At 48.8% G+C, this 23,027-nt stretch overlaps 1 protein-coding gene across 1 annotated transcript in view; it reads right to left on the bottom strand.

Moving 5' to 3' along the window:
* The window catches only part of NBL1 (NBL1, DAN family BMP antagonist), a 66,874-nt gene extending 44,138 nt beyond the window's left edge, over positions 1-22,736 (bottom strand). Inside the window, exon 1 of the mRNA XM_069240162.1 lies at positions 22,541-22,736. The gene's annotated coding sequence lies outside the window, so the exon portion shown is untranslated. The remainder of the gene's footprint in view (positions 1-22,540) is intronic.
* Between the last annotated feature and the right edge of the window lie 291 nt (positions 22,737-23,027).

Below are 23,027 nucleotides of genomic sequence, written 5' to 3'. Positions count from 1 at the left end.
GAACAATAAGGTTCCTTTAGCATTAGGAGTGTGTTTACACATCATAATGCGCTTCTACAAAAACAATACGGCAGCAAAGGCTTAAACCCTTTGCTAGACCTAAATACTATTAGGAAATGCTTTTTCCTGTGACAATGACGTATTCCGGGTCTGCAGATATTGTGTGGAGGATTGTGGGTCTGCAGATGTTCTCATGGCCCGGCCTGCATTCGCTACCCTGTAGAAGAGTAATGGCTGAGCACAGTTTCATACAAAAATTGTTACTTATATGAAAATGTTCATCCCCAACAAAAGTTTTCAATAATAGGACTTTTTCCCTATTATTTTATGAAAATAGTTCAACATCAACAGGGATATCTAATAATATTCTGTAGTACTGGGCCATGTTGCTGCTGTTGACTCAACAAGGACCTCCATCACCAGCAACTAGACGTGCACCCCTATGCTTTTGACTCAAGTGGGACATATAGTAATCACTTGTGTGACTGCAGCACAAGCCAGCCCTATTGGCTTTGCCATACTTCACTTAATATGAATCCCTTGTTTCCATTCATACTCATTAGTAACAGCTGAACCAGACAATGACAAGGCTTAGAGTGAGCATGCATGGCGAACTTGCACCGCAGAGGGAGAGGATTATAGCCAGTGATTAATTTGAGCCAATGGGGATCATCAGCACTCATTTTTGGGGACCAACACTTATTTTTCAGTATCAGACATTTACCGATAGCTAGAGAGAGGGAAAAAAAAAAACACTAGAACAGTTAAGACTGAGCAAGATAAAGAAGAAAAACCCATCACAAAGGGAGAAGGCAGGAACATGCAGAAGTGGGATAAAGGGGGTGGGGAGCATCTAGTAGTCCATTCAAGAAGCAGGAGGTGGATCCCAGACTATAAAGCCTTGGTATTCAGCACACAGACATGTAATAGCTCCAGCCTCGGGGTTTCTGAGCAGGCCTTTGGGCACTGGCACATATTCTTTCACAAATTAAGCATTGATCATATACAACATTACAGGGTGAGGGGACCCATCCTTCACTTAATACCTATACTTAACATAAGTCTTAACAAGTTCACATGAAGGAGGGTACTCTGTAAAATAGGACTACCCAATTTAAAGTTGTTTATTATCCATTTATTGCTTATAAAGAAAATAAATTAGACGCTTTGTCAATATAAAGACTGCACAGGTGTCACTGCGTAGAAATGTGGTAACGTGTTAATGGAGAGCAAATAGAAACTGAATAGGAGCAGTGAGCATTAAAAACTTGACATATTTATATAAATGCTCAGTGTAATATTGATTACTGTCGGAAATAGCAGTGATCCATCCTTTAGGGCAGAGGAGCCGCACAACCACTTCTCCCAATCCTTGACGTGACAAGTGTTGGTCAGGCTGTCAGGTGATCTTTGCTCAGACACTCTTCTTGTTCCGGTCAGGCAGCCGGGTACTATTTATGCGCAGGTAGCTGGCTCCTTTAGCAAAACTTGGCTGGGCTGAAGATGTCATAGGCCAATGGGCGTGACCTTCTCAACCTGGGAAAGTGCCTCCATGACCTCCTCCTCATGACAAGGGATCATCACTGATAGCCTTAGACCTCGGTGCTTCAACTTGGAGCCCTGAAGGGCCCAGAGCCTAAGGTCCATCAGTGACACCTCATCACATAGTGGGGTGCGATCAGCAGCCTCACTGAACCCATCCCACTCAGACTAGTTAGGAACTGCCACCTCCTCTTGGGTCAGCTAATGAGCGGAGGCGGGTGTCCCATCCCTTCTGTAACCACTGAGGCTCCCTATCTGAAAGGCTGCAGCCAATAAGTTATGTTTTTTTAATTTTTGGTGCATGCATGCATGTATGTTCGAAGGTATGGGGATTTGTGGGTGTGTGCTGTGAATGTGCGCATGCATGGGTGTGAGTGTGCATGGGTGGCCGAAGTGCCCCCCTCCCACTGCTCTAATTACCGACAGCCACTGGCTGGGAGCTACCTATATATAGAAGCATCTGGCATGACACAAAGGGACTGTTGTAATAAAATAAGAATTAAATAAAATATATTTTAACAAGTAGACTTGGACTGAATTCAGAAGTTGGGAACTGTTGACAGCATTTACAGCAAGAAGAAGGAAGCCACACAAGAATCTGTTTTGTGATCTTTTGGGCACCAGAGATGTGGCACGAACCCATGAGACTAAACCCACGCAGGATGTGCGAGTCGGTCAGATGGCTGACTCTTCTCCATGCGGTATAGCGCTTGCCTTCCATTCACAGGCAAACAGGTAAATCATCTCTTTCTTTGGCCGACCAGATGATCCTTCTTAAGTGTGCTTTTGAGTGAAACAATGTGCTGACGACCGTTTCATGCTGTTTTCATCACTCACACAAATATCTCCGTGGACCCCACAAGCACAAGTGATGTGTCTACATGAGATAGATTTATGGAGCAAGAGTGCCAGAGAAGGGGCTTGGGCAGAGCCAGAAAAGAAGGTTCTTTTACTCCTCACAGGATCTGTATTGATGCCTCACTTAAGCTGGAAATCAACAGCAGCAGATGTCGGGTTTTACATGTTGAGTGGTACACGATAGGTGTCACTGTTAAAGGACTCATTCTACATATTTGATCACCTTCTGACAGATGAATAGTTGAGTAAAGCATGGAGATGTATAATCTGTGATTAAGTCTGTGCGAAATCAAACTGGCAGAATTGTTGTAATTTTGGGAACTTCATAATGACATTTAGGTCAAATTACCAAGATTACGCCACGTCGCATAGTTTCAAAGTAAAAAATTAATTTGAGAAGTAATGTTCAAGTTATTCTTTAAAGCCAGCAGCAAGGCTGTTCGGGTAATTTTTCAGTGCAAAACTACAAATCCAAAATGGCAGTAGCAGTGTCCTTATTGTGAGTGGCCCTTCCTAGCATGAGTGGTCAACAAACATTTAAGGTAAATTGTTTCACTCAAGCCGACTGTGTGAGTACTTTCTGAGAGCAAAACTACAGATCTGGAAGACAGCACAGCAATGTTTTGATGAGCTGGAACCCCTGGCTTGTCCCTGGCACTGCCTTTGCAACCTCTGGCCTCAGCAGTGGCAAACTCTGTGCCAAGAACACAGGGATGGCTCCTCAGTCATTAATAGCTGCCCATTTATCATTCTTTTAATAGTAAATGTTATCCACTATTAGTCTAATAAAAAAATGGAGAACACTTAGGCAGGCCCTTTAGAGGCAGCGGGGGTAAGTAAAAACGGTTTTAAACATATGTTGTATGCATGGCTGTGGAGTGTGTGTGTTTAAGTGAGAGAGCATGTAGGTATGAGAAGGTGTGTATGTGGAAGCATGTGTGCGTGAGTTAAAGTGAGTGAGAATCATGTGACGTAGTGAGGTTGAGTCCCAGATTTTCTATTCTTTGATGCAAGGCAATATAATGCTGCACCAAAGATTCCTGCACTGCCTTGCATCAAAAGGAAAGATTTTTTTTTTCCAAATCTAAAAAGATCTGATGCATTTTTTCTCTCCCCTTGCACTAGTGCACTTTTGGCAGACATGCACCAACACTCACAACCTTGGCCCATAGTGCAAGTGTACATGTGTTCTCCGAAGCATACGTTTTGCACTGCAAGTGGTCCCTTCCCATACAAAAACTATGCTTTAGGGTTATTCTCACTTTGTCTTTGTGCTGTACAATGCAACACGTGCACAGTTCGGAAAATGAGAAACAAAAATGAAAGATTTCTGCTCGTTACATCCGCTTCGAGGAGGAATAATACTTTGGAGCAAATTCCTGCCTACTGGTGTTTACTACGGTTTTCAATCTAGACATACGGGTAGTTGCCTTGGACACCCATGCACTACCCACGGAGTGCCCCCTTGACACAAAATAACACAAAGCAGCACACAGCGCAACTTTGCTTTTTTTCAGACTACTATCCAATGCAAAGCCTCAATTGTTGTAATATTAGGGTCATGTGAAATGCCTTCCGGTAAAAGTCAATGGTCGTATGATGTCACTTCCTCTGATGTGATTAAAATCAAGCTGTATGAGAGGTTGCTTCCGCTATCCGTGGGTGAGTGACCTCTGACCTGATTTTGGTCAGGAGATCGCTCCCCCACATCCGCAGCACCACCAAGCTGTTCCCTTGTCCTTGACCCCGCACACGCTGCCGATCGCGTGTTCGAGGCCCTCCTCCACCCGCAGGCATCCACCTGCGCCTCATCCCTGGTGTCGAGTGGGCTCTGGCAAGCGTCACTATGCTTGTGCTATGTGCCGTTTTAAGTTATTGTGACTTGTTCTCTGTGCCTTGAATTATTGTGAATTACTGTGCCGTTCATGTGACTCGTTTTTTGTGCCTTATATTAGTGTGCCGTTCACCCCTCAGTTTCTCCTTCTGTGCCTTTTTCCGTTTTTTTCTGCCGCTTTTGCCCCTTGTGCGCTCCCCTTGCTGGCTCCCTCTAAGCCGTTTTCCCCCGCCGCTGCCTCCCTGCGGCCCCACCCCCCTCACGCCCCCATTCGCCGCTCCCTCCCACCTCCCAACTGCTCCCCCCTGCCTTCTTAATGGCAGTCACTGCGCGTCGAGGGTGAGCGACCTCTGACCTGATTTTGGTCAGGAGATCGCTCCCCCACGTCCGCAGCACCACCAAGCTGTTCCCTTGTCCTTGACCCCGCACACGCTGCCGATCGCGTGTTCGAGGCCCTCCTCCACCCGTAGGCATCCACCTGCGCCTCATCCCTGGTGTCTAGTGGGCTCTGGTAAGCGTCACTAGACTTGTGCTTTGTGCCGTTAAGTTATTGTGACTTGTTCTCTGTGCCTTGAATTATTGTGCCGTTCATGTTATTGTGACTTGAATTATTGTGAATTACTGTGCCGTTCATGTTATTGTGACTCGTTTTTTGTGCCTTGTACTAGTGTGCCGTTCACCCCTCAGTTTCTACTTCTGTGCCTTTTTCGGTTTTTTTCCGCCGCTTTTGCCCCTTGTGCACTCCCCTTGCCGTCTCTCTGAGAGCCGTTTTTCCCCGCCGCTGCCTCCCTGCGGCCCCGCCACCCTCGTGCCCCCATTCGCTGCTCCCTCCCAGCTGCTCCTCCCTCCCCCCTTCTTAATGGCGGTCGCTGCGCGTCTGCGCCTGGACCGCGCCCAGCACCACACCCCCTGGTCCGCAAGACCCCTGCACCTCCAGACGCCGCTACACAGCCGACCAACTCAACGCCCTCAATCCCGGCCGCATCACAGCATGCTTCCAGTCCTCACCAAGGAACACCAACGGACCCTTCTCATGCCGCACCTGCAGATTCACCTGCGACAGAACAATGAAACCAACAAAGACCGGAACAAACCACCTCCACTGCATACTCCTCAACACCCGCTCCGCACGCAAGCACGCCATCGAGCTCTGGGACCTGCTCGACTCCACCACCCCAGACGTAGCCTTCCTGACCGAAACCTGGTGGAACGACTCCTCGGAGCCCGACATCGCAATAGCCATCCCGGACGGCTACAAGATCATCCGTAGGGACCGCACCAACGGAATCGGAGGAGGAATAGCCATCGCCCACAAATCCACCCTCAAGATCGACACCCACACCGACGACTCTCTCAAGACCGCCGAACACCTACATTTCCGCATCCACACCGACCCAAACACCACTCTCAGAGGAACGCTCATCTACAGACCCCCCGGACCATGAGCACCTTTCAGCGAATCCCTCGCCGACCTCACCAGCACCCATGCACTCACCTCAATGGATTACATCCTCCTCGGGGACCTAAATTTCCACCTGGAGAACTACGACGACACCAACTCCAACACTCTGATCGACAACCTCACCAACCACGGCCTCAGACAACTCGTCGACACACCAACCCACATCGCTGGCCGCACGCTTGACCCCATCTTCTCCTCAAGCGCCCACGTCACCTTCAACCATACCACCGTACTCCACTGGACCGACCACCACTGCATCCATTTCACTTACAAGAAACATACCGAGCACCATCGCACCCAAAAACCACCCCGCCGATGCTGGAGCAAAGTTACAGAAGACCAGCTTACCAACACCCTTGCCCAGAACCCTCCCCCCCGACCCCACCGACCCAGATACCGCAGCCCACAACCTCACTCTGTGGATCAACGAATGCGCCAACACCCTCGCGCCACTCAAGAAACCCACCGACAACCAAACCAGAAAAAAGCCACCTGGTTCACCAACGACCTCCTTAACTCCAAACGCAACTGCCGGAAGCTAAAAAAGGAATGGCTCCTCAAACTCAGACCCGACAGCCTCACAGCCCACAAGGACGCCACCCGCAAGCACCACCAACTCATCAGACAAGCCAAACGATCCCATTTCAAAGACCGCCTGGACAACAATGCACACGACAGCAAAGAGCTCTTCAGCATCGTGAAAGAACTCTCCAACCCCAGCGCCAACATCAACGACATCCCTCCATCCCAAGAACTCTGCAACGCACTGTCCACCTTTTTCCACCAGAAGATCACCGACATCCACGACAGCTTCAACGCCACTCCCACGCCAGACCCCACCACCGAACACCCCACCTGTACAAACCACCTGACGTCCTGGACCAACGTCACAGAGACACGCAAGATCATGAACTCCATCCACTCAGGATCTCTGTCAGACCCCTGTCCCCACCACGTATACAACAAAGCCAGCTCCACCATTGCCCCCCCAACTACGGAAGATCATCAACATCTCCTTCGAAACAGCGACATTCCCGGAAAGATGGAAACACGCCGAAATCCGCGCCCTCCTCAAGAAGCCCAAAGCAGACCCAAACGACCTCAAGAGCTTCCGACCCATCTCCCTACTCCCTTTCCCAGCGAAGGTGATTGAAAAAAATTGTCAACACACAACTAACCAGCCACCTCGAAGACAACGACATCCTGGACCCCTCCCAGTCCGGCTTCAGATGAAACCACAGCCCTGAGACCGCCCTTCTCGCCGCCACAGATGACATCAGACGCCAAATGGACAACGGCGAAACATTAGCCCTCATCCTCCTGGACCTATCTGCCGCCTTCGACACAGTCTGCCACAGCACCCTGAAATCACACCTCCAAGAAATCGGAATTCAAGGAAAGGCCCTCGACTGGATCATCTCATTCCTCTCTGGCAGAACCCAGAGAGTCCGCCTCCCCCCCTTCTGCTCCGAAGCCACTGACATCATTCGTGGCGTCCCCCAAGGCTCATCCCTCAGCCCGACGCTGTTCAACATCTACATGGCCCCCCTCGCACAAGTGGCCCGACAACACAACCTCAACATTCTCACCTACGCCAACGACACCCAGCTCATCCTTTCACTCACCAAAGACCCGCGCACCGCCAAAACCAACCTCCACGAGGGAATGAAATCCATCACCGAATGGATGAGAAGCAGCCGTCTGAAACTGAACTCGGACAAGACGGAGGTCCTCATCCTCAGACCCACCCCCTCCGCCTGGGACGACTCCTGGTGGCCTGCCGCAGTAGGAACCCCACTGACACCGACCAAGCTCACAACCTGGGCTTCATCCTCGACTCCTCCCTCACCTTGTCCAAACAGATCAACGCAGTTTCCTCCTCCTGCTACAACACACTCTGCATTCTCCGTAGAATCTACAAGTGGATCCCAACAGAGACCAGAAGAACGGTGACACAGGCCCTCGTCAGCAGCAGGCTGGACTGCAGCAACGCACTCTACACAGGTATCCCAGCAAAAGACCTACTACACCTCCAACGCATCCAAAACGCCTCCGCCCGGCTGATCCTCAACGTACCCCGCCACAGCCACATCTCCCACCACCTGAGAAACCTTCACTGGCTCCCCGTGGACAAGAGGATCACTTTCAAGCTTTTTACCCACGCTCACAAAGCGCTCCACGACACCGGACCAGCCTACCTGAACGACAGACTCAGCTTCTACAACCCCACCCGTCAGCTTCGCCCCACTAACCTCACCGTCGTTCCCAGCATCCTCGAAGAAAGACCTCTGGCGGCAGATCCTTCCCATACCTCGCCGCCAAAACTTGGAACACCCTCCCCACCAACCTACGACAGACCCAAGACCTACTCACCTTCAGAAGACTCCTCAAGACCTGGCTCTTCGATCCAGTGCTTTAAATGGAAAAATAGAAGTGCAGGTACTCCGTACCAGAGTACCTGCTTGTTTCCCAGAAGTGCCGGTACTCTCCAATTAAAAGTATTACGTTTTTCTTGAGATATGCCGGTACTCTCCCTCTCAAAATAAAAAAGTGCCGGTACTCAGTACCAGAGAGTACCGGCCCATTTAAAGCACTGCTTCGATCAGTAAAAGTACCCCCTCCCAGCGCCTTGAAACCCTCACGGGTACGTAGAGCGCTTTATAAATCCAATGATTGATTGGAATTTTGGTGAACCGACACCCATGGCTCACTACACGGAAAACGTAGGCCGTGAGGCGCCAAGGAGAATGAAATGCAACTTGTGCATACAGTATAATCTGTGTTAAATGGTTTGCTTTCCTCTAGGGACTGCTAACTAGATATACGCATGAAAACTTGTCTCCCTCCTTGTTTTGTGCGCACTCTCTGAAAACCGGGACATGTGCTACGTTTACAGAAACCAGGGAGAACAGATGGTGAAAAATCAGAACTGTCTCGGCAAATCCGGGACACCTGGTCACCCTATAGAAAACAAGGGCTTCAAACCTCAAACAGGACTGCATATTGGCACCTGTTCTTTTAAATCTATTCATCGCTGCCCTGCTGGAATGGCTTGCAGTAGAAGTAGAACGGATGTTAATCTTTGTTGGGAGCGATCAGAAAAGGTGTTATACTGTACGATGTGGCATAGTTGAATTGGTGGAAACTGAAGGAGCCTGACAAACACTAAAAAATCCCTGGATGTGTACGTTACACAAAACAGGATGGAAAACAACTGTGAAACTACAGATAATCTTGGATAAACCAAATAACTCTTTTCGGGGGAAGATGTTTACCCCAACAGGTGGTTGCAGAATACTTGTATCTCAGCTGATTGCAGATAGATAAGAGGGCCGGGAAGGCAAAAAAAAAAAAAAGTTTTTTTTGCTCAATCGACTCAAATGTTACTAAAAACCTGGAGACGTGCTCCAGCGCAGTGGTAGGCCCTTAAAGGTTGATGATTCATCTTTCAGTTGGTCATTAATATTCAAAAACACCAAATAACGAAGCAATACTTTCACAAAATGTGCGGCATTACGCTGCATAATTTGCCTTTTCTTGACGCTTAATTTAGTTCTCTGCTTCCACATAATTCTAGTGGCGCAGAGTGCTAGTAATCAATGCAATGGGTTAGGAAAATAGGTATTTGCTGTGTAGTTGAAATAACATATATAAACAATGCACAAATAAATTGACTGTTTCAGTACTGCTACTGGCAATGTAAGATTGACAAAAAAAAAAAATGTTTTACAATTACAGCGCAAGATAATTAAACTTCCTTAGACAAAAAGCATGCACGTTCCTTGTGAGATAAAAACGGAAAGCATGTTTGAGCCCTCTCTCTTACACACTGCCACCAGGTCCCTGCCATGTGGACGGGACGGAATGCTTCGAAACGTCAAAGTTTGCCACTGACGAGTCCTTTTCAAGATTCTTCTTGTAGAGTGGTGGGGGAGGGCACTTCATATTTGACTCATCTTAAAATCTAGGATTTTATGGGCTACGGGTGTGCTTACTTAAGCCCATCTTTTAAAAATCGGCTATGCGTAACTAATTGATCATGTGTCATTGTTTAATAGGGAGATCGCCTTGGTGGTCAATGATTACAATTTGCTTTTAAGTCCATTGTAGAGCAAATTTTAATTTGTTAAGTGTTTTTAAAATGAGGAGACCGTGGCCAGCTCACTTTTAGACTTCGTCTAGCAATAGCCTTAATAATCTGCGTTTTTAGGCTTTACAGATTGTAATCGGCATTAATGCCCTATACAATAATGTCAAAGAAACTAAGAGGATTCGAACTCGTGTCCACTCAACCAGCCTCACACAGTTCAAGTTAAACCAGAGGGAGACGTCGCTTCCTCCGAGCTAAATGATCGTGCCAGCTGTTATCCTAACTATAGCCACAAGGAAGCACTGCAGCATCACAAAACAGTCCAATATTACAAACGTAAATAGCCTTAATTCCGCCCTAACCCTCTATACTTCGCTCACTTCTACAACTACTCGATGCCACTGAAAGCCAACAATGCTAACTGAATGCTGCCTCACCACGGGCACAGCTGACATGCTGCCTCTTCTCATGGAGACACCTTTGGCCAGTCCTGCCTCATTAACGAAAAACCAACCTGCAGTCCAGGGCTTCTATGTTCACCTTTAACCTTTGGTGTTATGACCCCAGTATGTAAAGTATTCTTGGCTGAAAGGGCCAATGCAGGCCGGCGGTCAAACCCGGCACGGAGTCTTGCAGCTATCACCTGACTTCTCTCTTGATGGTTTGCTAATCCCTCCTCTAGCTAGTAGGCGCAGCTGTCTTCATGAGGCGCGTTATAGCTCCAGCATTCATTCACTCCCGGTAAGCCTCCTCTATCTTCCGGACGAATCTGTACATCAACACACCCGCAAGTGTCAACCCATTTACACAACATCACGAACTGCAATGTGCTCCTTGTGCAACTCGCCTGCCAGACATCGGTCTGTATCACACGCACCTCGAGCCCGCACTTTCACAATGGCGCTATAAGACCTACTATCCACAATCAACGACTCCAATGTCATAAAATGTTGCATTAGGCCACAGCATAACGTATTGTTTTCTACAATGGCACCGTCGACGGTTCGGTGAGGAGTTTCGCCACAGACTGATTTGGTATTTTTTTCTTTTTTTTTTTCTTTTCCGAATGTCCTCTCTGCAAAGTACGGGGCTGTAAAACTCCTTATATATCGCTACTAAATCTGTGCCTGATCTGAAATGTGTTAGCAGCCACTTAGACTCAAGGAAAAGGCTCCAAGTTCTGCCCCAGTTATAGCCCCATGGCCTCACTGTGGCTTCCCTTGAAATAGCGCTTTCTTGTGCACTGCTACCGCCAGGCTGTTGCACATTGTAACCACGTGCCCACCAGTTAAGATGCATCATCTCACGAAAAAGGCCGAATGTATTACGTCCCTTTTTGGTTTTTTGGAACAGCAGCGGGCGATTTGCAGGGCATAGGTAAAACTAGGCACAGACCGGCTTCACCCTTTTTATGGGCGAGCACAAAGTGCTCCGTCCATTCTGTAATCTCTCAATGAGCTTTAAACCACGCCCATGCTACTCAGTCACTTACATTGGTTCGTGGGCTTGCCTGTTAAAATCCGCTTGCTTTCATTTGTGAAAGGCATGCATACGTCATGCCTTTTCCGGTGTTTAGCCCACCTACACAGCACCAGTAAAGTACCAAAAACATACGAGGTTCTATGTTTTCAGCCTGGAGTCCGGACTACTTTATCTGTTTATTTTCCAAACAGCGCAATTGCGCTGCATTTTACATAGCGCGATCACGCTGCATTTTTTTTTGTGTGCTTTACAACGCTAAGAGCTCTAACTCGAACAAATGCGAGACCCTTTGCATTGAAAATGCTTGTTAGCAGTAGTGACTATTGTACATTGAGCACATTTTGTGCTCCATCAAGTTTTCCCTGGACACTTCCTCTACTACAAAATGGCCGCATGAAATCTAAAATGAAACAACATTTACCTTCCCAGGTTCTATTTTTTTTCTACACCAAGGTATTAATCGCTTGCAAAAAACTAACCCGATTTCAGATGCAAACATCGTTTACACCCCAGTGGTTTGTGTCTGCAGTTAACATCAGGCTGTAAATGACCCAGTAAGGATCAACGCGGCAACAAAATTACTACAAGCATTTTCAATGCAACGGGTCTTGCATTTGTTCGAGTTAGAGCGATTAGCGTTGAAAAGCAAAAAAAAACACAGAGCCATCGCGCTATGTAACATGCAGTGTCATCGCGCTCGGTGGAAAATAAACAGATAAAGTAGTCTGGACTCCAGGCTGAAAAAATCAAGCCTCGTATGTTTTTGGTACTTTACCGGTGCTGTGTAGGTGCGCTAAACACCGGAAAAGGCATGACGTATGCATGCCGTTCACAAATGAAAGCAAGCGGATTTTAACAGGCAAGCCCACGAACCAATGTAAGTGACTGACGTTGAATGGGTGTGGTTTCAAGCCCAAAAAGAGATTACAGAATGGATGGAGCACTTTGTGCTCGCCCATAAAAAGGCCGTTCTAGAATTCAGGCTTATCACAAACATATTTTTATGAAGGGTGCTTGTTTGGGCCTGGTTTTAAATAGGATTCCGTGCGATCCCACTAGCATTATTCTGACTATGTAAAAAAAAAAAAAAAGCCTCCCTATCACTTGACTTCTCTTCATGGGTCAAACAAAGGAGGCCTCTCCGCACTTGTAGAAAACGAATTATACGTTTGACGAAAAGATCACATCGATAAAGAGAGACTGTGTGAATGCTAAAAACGACACGAGCCACCATCAGCTTGCAACCAACAGAAATATAACCTCACCTGCCAGGCTTCAAAGACTGACAACATCCCAGGCATCGGGCAACAAGTGAAGATTGGTTTCTATAGCGTTCCTGCCTTTTCCAAGCGCTTGGACAGGTGCTATTACCAATTCCCATACATCGGTAACATTGAAGGCTTAAGTTCAGGTTAACTGTGTTCTTCATTGTTTGTGATGCCAGTGGTAACCCTTTTTATGCATTATGGCACATTATATATATATATATATATATATATATATATATATATATATATATATATATAGCACAGTACCCCATCAATAAATTTCGGAGGTAAAACCTGCCGATAAAAAAGGGACATGCATAATTTGTGTCGATAAGCACTAAAATCCGCATGTTATGCCCCATTTCTACGGAAGTAATTGGGTGCTGTTTATCGCACCATGTATATTCCAATCCACGGGTGTCCGAATACATCAGGAGCAATAAACATTGCACCGGGTGACCTTAATAGGTTCTCAAGGCAATACTGGCATAACTCGTGACCTTCAAATAACCGCATTTCTCATCAGAGAGCACTTAACTCGCTGAGCTTCACTCCAAAATGAATAGACCTGAACTTCCACCCTGGCCCAGGGCATTACATATAATTCGTGCTGAGTCAAGGCGCAATTTCTTGAAAAGCAGCGTTTTAAATGGAAATATAGAAGTGAAGGTACTCATTATATAGAGTATCTGCTTGCTCCCAAGAAGTGCTGGTACTCTCCTGATAAAATGTATTGCTGCAGTGCTCAGGAAGTGCAGGGTCTCACTTTCAAATTAAAGAAGTGCAGGTACTCAGTACCGAAGAGTACCTGCCCATTTAAAGCATTCGTGAAGACACTCCTGTGGGCTCGAAAAGCAATGAGTTGGTGTACCTGTCAGGTGAACTTGGCATCCGCCACACAGGGCAGGGAGGTAATCTCATAACAGAAAAATACCCGAACTCTTGAACACATCTCATGGAGCAGAGAGACAGGCTCCACTTTCCACCTGATAACAGCAGAACTATTTTATCTTCAAGCTAGTGCTTAACTTGAGCTGGTGGCTTCCGGTGCTCGACATCAGCATCTACTTCTCAACACCAGCACTTATTACAGTGCACCACATGATGGCACTGTTTGCCCAGTTTTGAGATGAGCACAACAACAGCTGTTTAATAATCCAATCTACATTAAAAATGGCTTAACTGCCGCACAACGATTCTTATAGCTTTGAGTGGCCTCAAGCAGCCAGAACTGTCACGCTTGTGGGCACGTCATAGTTAATAGTTGTGCTAGACTGGTGGGGTAATGTGTGGTGCAAGATGACGTGGCATCCTGACGAGGGCCAGTGTACACTTTATTTTTTACCCAAATGAAGCACTGCTCTTCACTATTTCAGTTTCTTGTAAAATCACCTCATAATCTTGGATTCTTAAATCGCCCTCAGGGGATGTTATCAGAGCCTATGAGTGACCAAGAACCAGTAGTCTCAAAGCAAAACCCTGCATTCAAATCAAGAGCCACTCCATCCCCAACACTCTCTTAGCCCGCACTGTCCCATCCAAGCACCCTCCCCCGCAACACTGCCCTCTAACAAAGCACTGCCCCTCCAATAACACACATACTCTGGGCATCCTTATTAAACCTAGCAATGTGCTCTGAAATCAAGTACAGCTCAATCCCCACACCCTTTAACCTGGAACTGTCTTATCCAGGAACCCTCCCACTAAGCACTGGCCCTTCCAAGCAGAGTTCAGTCCCAGCAACGCCCCGCATCCTCAAAACTACCACTAGTCCCTCAAATCAGAGACTGCTCAACCCAACATATTCCAACCCAGCACAGCCGTATCCCCGTACACTTCAGACCCAGCTCTACCCCTTCCAGCACCCATTAACCTAGATCCACTCCCACCATAACTCAGAACCAAAACCCACAACCTCAATTTCAGCATCGCCCCATCCCAGCACGCTCTAACCCTGCACCTGCCCACCCCAGCACACACTCACCATGTACCACGCCACCCAGCACGCTCTAACCCACTACCTCCCCACCCCAGCTTACACAAACCCTGTACCGGCACACCACAGCATGCTCTAACCCTGCACCACCCCACCACGCTCTAACCCTTCACCGCCCCACCCCAGCACACTCTAACCCTTCACCATCCCACCCCAGCACGCTCTAATCCTGCACCATCCCACCCCAGCACGCTCTAATCCTGCACCATCCCACCCCAGCACGCTCTAATCCTGCACCATCCCACCCCAGCACGCTCTAATCCTGCACCATCCCACCCCAGCACGCTCTAATCCTGCACCATCCCACCCCAGCACGCTCTAATCCTGCACCATCCCACCCCAGCACGCTCTAATCCTGCACCATCCCACCCCAGCACGCTCTAATCCTGCACCATCCCACCCCAGCACGCTCTAATCCTGCACCATCCCAACCCAGCACGCTCTAATCCTGCACCATCCCACCCCAGCACACTAACCAAGCACTACCCCATCCAAGCAAAATCGACCCAAGAACCTCCCCCCAATCCCAGCACACTCTAACCAAGCATTCCCCACTCCAGCACACTTATCCCGCCACACTCCAAGACCCTCAGTCCCAGGCCTGCACAATCCAATCAAAGCACTCGCTGACCCAGCACCACTGGACCAGTCGTTAACCAAGCACCCTATCACCCCTTCAGAGGTCCATTCATTTAAAGCACCCTCTACGCAGCAGCTCACCTTCTCAGCGCTACTCCAGTGCCTGAACGGCCTCATCCAATAACTCTCTCAGCCCAAAACCTCACTCTAATCCTAGCATCGTCTCACTCCTGCCTAGGCCAGAGTCACAGTTTCACTCACCAGCACTCTCTTGTTAATTTGGCATTCACTCGAACCTGCACCACCCCCATCCTAGCAGTCTCTCACTCAAAACGGTGCCATCTCCAGCGCCCTAGCCCGCTCCTAGTACTACACTACTGCTCTCTCTTTCTAATCACAACTTTCTCATTTCTCTACGAGCCCAGGTTTTCCTCTCACTATATATTCTCCATTTACTACCAAGAACCTTTACTCCTACTTACTCCCTAACTCCAGCAGCGTCTCTGCACTGCACATTTGTACACTATTTCATGCTCCCTAGAACCTCAGCACTATCACAGATGTCACAGGAAAATTCTCAGCACGACATCTACTGCCGGCCGTCAATTTACTCCAGCTATCCAACTCCATCCATAGAAGGTTCACTCAGACCCCGGTTCTCTCTCACCAGGGAACACCACTCACATCCCCATCTCGTTCACAACTACCACCCTTTATAATGCCAATGCAGTCTCCTCTAACCGGAGCGCTCTAAATGTAGAGCGCTCTATGTGTGATCTCAGGATCTAATCCAATCACACACACACCCTCTCTCTAATCTAAACGTTCACCCACCCCTCCCTAATCCAAGGACACATCCCTCTCTAATCCAGGGCACATCCCCCTCTCTCTAATCCAAAGAAACATTCCCCTCTCTAATCCAGGGGGTACACCCTCTCTCTAATCCAAGCATACATACCCCTCTCTAATCCAAGGACACACCCCCTCTCTCTAAAAAGAACATAAACCTTCTTCCACTCTAACCCAAGCACACACACACACTCTAATCCAAGCACGCACCCTCTCATCCAAGCACCCTCCCTCTCTAATCCAAGCACGCGCACACTCTCTCTAATCCACGCATGCACACACCCTCTCTCTAAAACACGCATGCACACACCCTCTCTCTAATCCAAGCATGTGCACGCACCCTCTCTCTAATCCAAGCACGTGCACGCAACCTCTCTCTCTAATCCAAGCACGTGCACTCTCTAATTCAAGCACACGCTCTCTCTCTAATACAAGCATGCGCCCTCTCTCTCTCTAATCCAAGCATGTGCCCGCCCTCTCTCTAATCCAAGCACACGCGTGCACCCTCTCTCTAATCCAAGCACACGCGTGCGCACCCTCCCTCTCTCTAATCCAAGCACGCCTGCCTCCCTAATCCAAGCACGCACCCTCACTCTCTAATCCAAGCACGCACCCTCACCCTCTAATCCAAGCACGCACCCTCACCCTCTAATCCGTGCACACTCAAATCCAAGCACGCGCGTCCTCTCTCTAATCCAAACACACAAACATCCCCTCTCTCTAATCCAAACACACAAACATCCCCTCTCTCTAATCCAAACACACAAACATCCCCTCTCTCTAAACCAAACACACAAACATCCCCTCTCTCTAAACCAAACACACAAACATCCCCTCTCTCTAAACCAAACACACAAACATCCCCTCTCTCTAAACCAAACACACAAACATCCCCTCTCTCTAAACCAAACACACAAACATCCCCTCTCTCTAAACCAAACACACAAACATCCCCTCTCTCTAAACCAAACACACAAACATCCCCTCTCTCTAAACCAAACACACAAACATCCCCTCTCTCTAAACCAAACACACATAACTTCTCTTTACTCCAAACACACTTCCTCTTTCTCACCAGTCCAAGCACACTTAAATCCGGTCTCTAATCCAAGCACACACGCAATCCCCCTCATCCAAGAGCACCAACATCCTCGCTCAAACAGGCATATACTCCCCAGCTACCCTCTAATCCAATCAAACTCTAAACCAAGGTTGCACACTCTAATCCAAGGGTGCCAACACGTTCCCTCCAAACCAAGGACGCCCGCACTTTCTCTCGAAACCAGTTTCACATACTCTCGAATCCAGTCACACACACTAACCCGAGCACAGACACGACCTAGTAGCAGAAGTGTGGCACCGGTTTAACACCCAGTTTGAAATCTCCACTGGAGATGGGCGAGCAACTGAAAGCTCAAGCCAGGCTTAAACCTGAAGCATGGATCTGGCTCAACTTGGTCATTTTTTAACCTTGAGCCCATGACGAGCTGGCTCCCAAGTGTATTCTGCCCGCCACCCTCCGTCTACAAAGGGTGTACCATTACAGCCAGAGCTGACAACTTTGCAACTGAGGAACCAAGTTTAGAATTCTCACTGTTGGCTCAACAGCCTGTGATTCTGGGCAGCTCAATCTCCTTGTGCCTTGCAAAAATGAATGCAACCTTGTGTGACCTAACTGGTGCTCACTGGAGCTCTCTAATGCATTCAGTTGAGTTTGCTCTATATAAAAACTGCAGAAAAATTCGCAAAGAGGTCAAAAGAAAGGGTTAACATAAAAAGGGAAGACAAATAGATACCCATTTGTTGGCTCATTTGTACAAAGTGAAACCAGAAAAACCTGAATAAATTGTGTGACCTGAAGCACATATTTTATTTCACCAAATGTATTTTTGTTCCATTGTTGTGTATTAAAACACTTTCAAGTATATGAATTCAGAATACCAGTTGTACAAAAAGGTTTTATGTTTGAGTGAACAGACTATTATGTTGGTCTGTAACAATCAGGGCCACGTACAGTGTTGGCATATGGCAACTGTCTTGCCTCTTAGCGCACTAATGGTTCATGCTTAACAACTAGCACTTTGAAAAAGTATTTCATAGTGCTATATTGTGATGTATTTTTGGCAAAGCTTCCACGTTAAAGAAATAGCCTTTTTTGAATTTTGAAGAAACATTATCGTATTTTCCGTGACGTAGGTTGTGCGATTAAATAGCAAACATTTTCTGGGCTCGGCTCGTACATGACTAAGAGAGGGGACAGTCCCCCGGTTTGGGGCTCCCAGTTAATTTGTTGGCTCGCCCACTTCTAATTCCCGCCATACAGCTACACCCCAAAAAGGCCCACGCACACTAAGTACACCCCGGTCCTGTACACGCAACTACCCACCGCTCACTCTCTAACCCCAGCATCCAAACTCTTCCAATTCAGGTTAATATGTTATTGTTTTAGTCATTTAAAAAGTCGTTTACAAGATTGCAATAAACTTCTATAAAAAAAATATCTATAAACCGACATTGCCTTATGAGGCGCGACTAGTTTGATTAAATAGTGATTGCTTGTTGATCCTTGCTGCCGTCGTGGGGGGGTGTCGTCATTACAGAATTATGACATCTTCGGCATCGTTCAATTATCGGCAAAAGGTAAAGTGGGCTGATTGTCATGTAATCTGGCGCTCGAGCTGTTATACCCGGCAGTCAAAGCGCGTTTTACTCCCGCACTCGAGTTCCGAGCAAAGCAGCCTCTGTACTACAACACCAGCCTCATTGACACAACCTACACCCGACACACTTCAGTCCTCGCGCACGATCTGTAAACTCGGCACACTGCGCCACAGCACTCTTCGTCAAACCGCTGCACGTTTACCCAATACTCACTCTCGTCCCATCAAGTGACCACGGCACTCACTCCCGTGGTAAGTCCTCCACACACTGACCCCACCACCCTCTCCCATGGTAAATCCTTCACACCGACCACAGCGCTCAGTCTCGTGGCAATCCCTTCACACACACCCCTCACTCAAGGCAATCCCTTCAGGCTGCCACGGCACTCACTCTCGTGGCAGGTCCACCACACCCTCCCCCGTGGCAAATCCTTCACACAGACCACAGCACTCACTCTCGGGGCAATCCCTTCACACACTGCCCCTAACACCCTCTCCCATGGTAAATCCTTCACACCGACCACAGCACTCACTCCCGTGGCAATCCCTTCACACCCTGACCCCACCACCCTCTCCCATGGTAAATCCTTCACACCGACCACAGCACTCAGTCTCGTGGCAATCCCTTCACACACACTCAAGGCAATCCCTTCAGGCTGCCACGGCACTCACTCTCGTGGCAGGTCCACCACACCCTCCCCCGTGGCAAATCCTTCACACAGACCACAGCACTCAGTCTCGTGGCAATCCCTTCACACACTGACCCCATCAACCTCTCCCATGGTAAATCCTTCACACCGACCACAGCACTCACTCTCGTGGCAATCCCTTCACACACTGACCCCAACACCCTCTCCGATGGCAAATCCTTCACACTGACCACAGCACTCAGTCCCATGGCAACCCCTTCACACACCCCTCACTCAAGGCAATCCCTTCAGGCTTCCACGGCACTCACTCTCGTGGCAAGTCCACAACACCCTCCCCCACGGCAAATCCTTCACACTGTGACCACACCACTCACTCTCGTGGCAATCCCGTCACACACTCACAGCCCTCACTCAGTCAAAAATCCTCGCATTACCACACATTAAATCTCTTGGCAAAACTTTCACAATGACCATAGTCTTCACTCCAGGCAGTCCCTCCACATTCCCACATCCCTCACTCATGGCAATCTCTTCAGACGACCACGGCCCTCACTCGTGGCAGTCTCTTCACATTCTCACAGCACTCACGTTCATGTCAATTCCATCACGCCCTGTCACCACAGCAGTCAATCTAATGGCAAATCATTCACAACCTGTGATCTCAGCACTCACTCTCATGGCAATTACATCACATGCCTACTGCACTCAAGGTCATGGCATAACCTTCACACTGTGACTGCTACTCTCACTTTCATTGCAAAACATTCTTATTTTGTTACCACTACATTCATCCCCAAGCAAGTTCTTCGCCCTGACCACAGTACTCACTCTTATGGCAATCTCTTCAAATTACCACAAACACTCACTTTCACGGCTATTGCTTGAGACTGTGACCACAACACTCACTCCCATTTCAAAAACGTTCACACTCCGACCACAGCACTCACTCATGAAAATTACTTCACGTTCTGTGACCACAACACTCACTCATGGCAAATCTTCACACAACACTCACTCTCATAGCAAACCCTTTACACTCGGACCACGGCACTCACTCGTGGCAAATCCGTCATATTCAGTGACCACAACACTCCCTCTCATGCAAATCCCTGACACTCAGTGACCGCAACACTCTCTAATGGGCAAATCGTTCACCCTGTGACCACAGCAGGGTGCTCTCCGGCAGGGTGACCACCTTACTTCATGTCATCATGGACGCCCTCTTCAGTCCTGGACATTTCACCAACAAACCACTGCTATCAGCTAGGTTAATTCGTTGAGTGGATGTAAATAAAGACTACAACACCCAAAATGCATACGTTTTTCACAAAAAGCCCTCGAGGGCAAACAGTGTGATTATAAACCAACGCACTGTCTAAGTTGACTCCACTACGCACCAAGTAACTGCAGTACCCACTCACCCGAGGACAGTGCTTGGAATGGAAAAATAAAAGCCAGGTACTCTGTACCAGAGTACGTGCTTGTTTCTGAGAAGTGCCAGTACTCTCCAATTAAAAGCATTGAATTTTCCTTGAGAAGTGCAGGTACTCTCCCTCTCAAAATAAAAAAAAATTGCCGGTCCATTTAAAGCACTGCCCGAGGCCCACCACAAATCGAAGACATCTCAGATCGCCCTTGTCCAGCGTGGGACGTTCACCCACCCATATTTTCCATTTGCATTCTGGGACTTGTACCTCACCATTTAAAATAAAAAATAATATTTAAAAAAACTACGAACATGGTAATGTAAAGGAATAAAACCAGATCAGGAACAGTGCCTCTTCCTGATTTAGTGCAATTTAAGAGCGCGTCTCTGCGACCGCAAAACTCATTAACTCCCCCTCACCCCATTCCCAGAGTCCTTTCATTCAACTACTGTCTCTCCAAACCCACTCTAACCCCCGGCAATTCGTTACAACCCCAGTTCCCTCTAGAATCCCAGCTTTGTTTCTCTTTCTGCAAGTAGTGTTACCTCCAAGCACAGCTAGCAGCGGTCTGTCGCCGCAGGTCCCTCTCACTTCAGCACACCTTAAAGGAGTGCGCTCTCAGCCCGGGGACACTTGCTGTCCAACACCGACTTTCTCTTCCAAGCCCCTGCGCCTCAGCACTCTCTCTGCGTCTCCAGCGACTGTCTGTGTCTCTCTATCAAACACCATCACTCTCCACTCACTATGTGAGGGTGTCTCCCCAGCACTCTCTAATACAGGGTTCCCAAAACACACCGTTCCGTACACGCGCACCCGTCCCCCTTCCCACTCCCCAAACCCTCCGTTTCACTTTCCGTCATCCTTCCAAATCCTGACTGACTGTATTCTCGGCGCCCTCAGTTACAAACGCTCAGGCTTTTAACCAGCCGCTCTCTTTCCAGCGCTCCCTGTACTCCAGGCACTCTCTCGACTTCCAGCGCTTCCTCCGTGTCAAGTACCCCCGTATCCAGCTCCCTCAATCCCAGCGCTCCATCTGTGCCAAGTACCCCCGTATCCAGCCCCCTCAATCCCAGCGCTCCATCTGTGCCAAGTACCCCCGTATCCAGCCCCCTCAATCCCAGCGCTCCCTGTACTCCAGGCACTCTCTCGATTTCCAGCGCTCCCTCTGTGCCAAGTACCCCCCGTATACAGCTCCCTCTGTGCCAAGTACCCCCGTATCCAGCCCCCTCAATCCCAGCGCTCCCTCTGTGCCAAGTACCCCACGTATCCAGCTCCCTCTGTGCCAAGTACCCCCCGTATCCAGCCCCCCTCAATCCCAGCGCTCCCTCTGTGCCAAGTACCCCCCGTATCCATCTCCCTTAATCCCAGCGCTCCCTCTGTGCCAAGTACCCCCAGTATCCAGCCCCCTCTGTGCCAAGTACCCCGCGTATCCAGCTCCCTCTTTGCCAAGTACCCCCCGTATCCAGCCCCCTCAATCCCAGCGCTCCCTCTGTGCCAAGTACCCCACGTATCCAGCTCCCTCTGTGCCAAGTACCCCCCGTATCCAGCCCCCCTCAATCCCAGCGCTCCCTCTGTGCCAAGTACCCCCCGTATCCATCTCCCTTAATCCCAGCGCTCCCTCTGTGCCAAGTACCCCCAGTATCCAGCCCCCTCTGTGCCAAGTACCCCGCGTATCCAGCTCCCTCTTTGCCAAGTACCCCCCGTATCCAGCCCCCTCTGTGCCAAGTAACCCCCGTATCCAGCCCCCTCAATCCCAGCGCTCCTTCGCGCTCTGTGGCAGCGCCCACTCGTCAGCCTCTAGTTCTGAGTCAGTTCTCGGCGCGAGAGCGGCTCGGGTTCCTACCAGAGAGGGTCCGTCAGGTAAGTCCCATAAAGAATCCTCTAGGATGGGGTCCCAGGGGCTGGACCGGCAGGAGACCCTCGAAGCTGCCAGAAAGACGAGAGCTGGGATGTAAAAGCAGCCCAGCCCCACAGCTCCTCTCCTAATAGGGAAATGGGATTTGAAGGCTCTGCTCGCAGCCCGCTGCTGGGGAGAGCGGGAACTGCAAGCAGGGCCAGGAGCGAGCCCGGGAACAGGCAGGGCCAGGCAGTGAGCTCAGCACGGTGCCAGGCAGTGAGCTCAGCAGCAGGCACAACTAAGGCTGCTAGTTAGCGGAGAGGGCGAGCTGTGAGCTCCCGAGTTTCCCGGTTCCATGGATGAGTAGCTGAATGAGTACTGAAATTTCCTTTGAATTCTGGGACTTGTAGTCCTGGTTTTTGTAATGAGTTACACGGGACTACAAATTCCAATATGCATTGAAAATAAACTGGATTCGGTGTCCTGCTCACAG

The sequence above is a fragment of the Pleurodeles waltl genome, chromosome 6, assembly GCF_031143425.1.
Source record: "Pleurodeles waltl isolate 20211129_DDA chromosome 6, aPleWal1.hap1.20221129, whole genome shotgun sequence".
NCBI classification, from domain to species: Eukaryota; Metazoa; Chordata; class Amphibia; order Caudata; family Salamandridae; genus Pleurodeles; species Pleurodeles waltl.
This window is presented reverse-complemented; position numbering and strand designations above follow the sequence as displayed.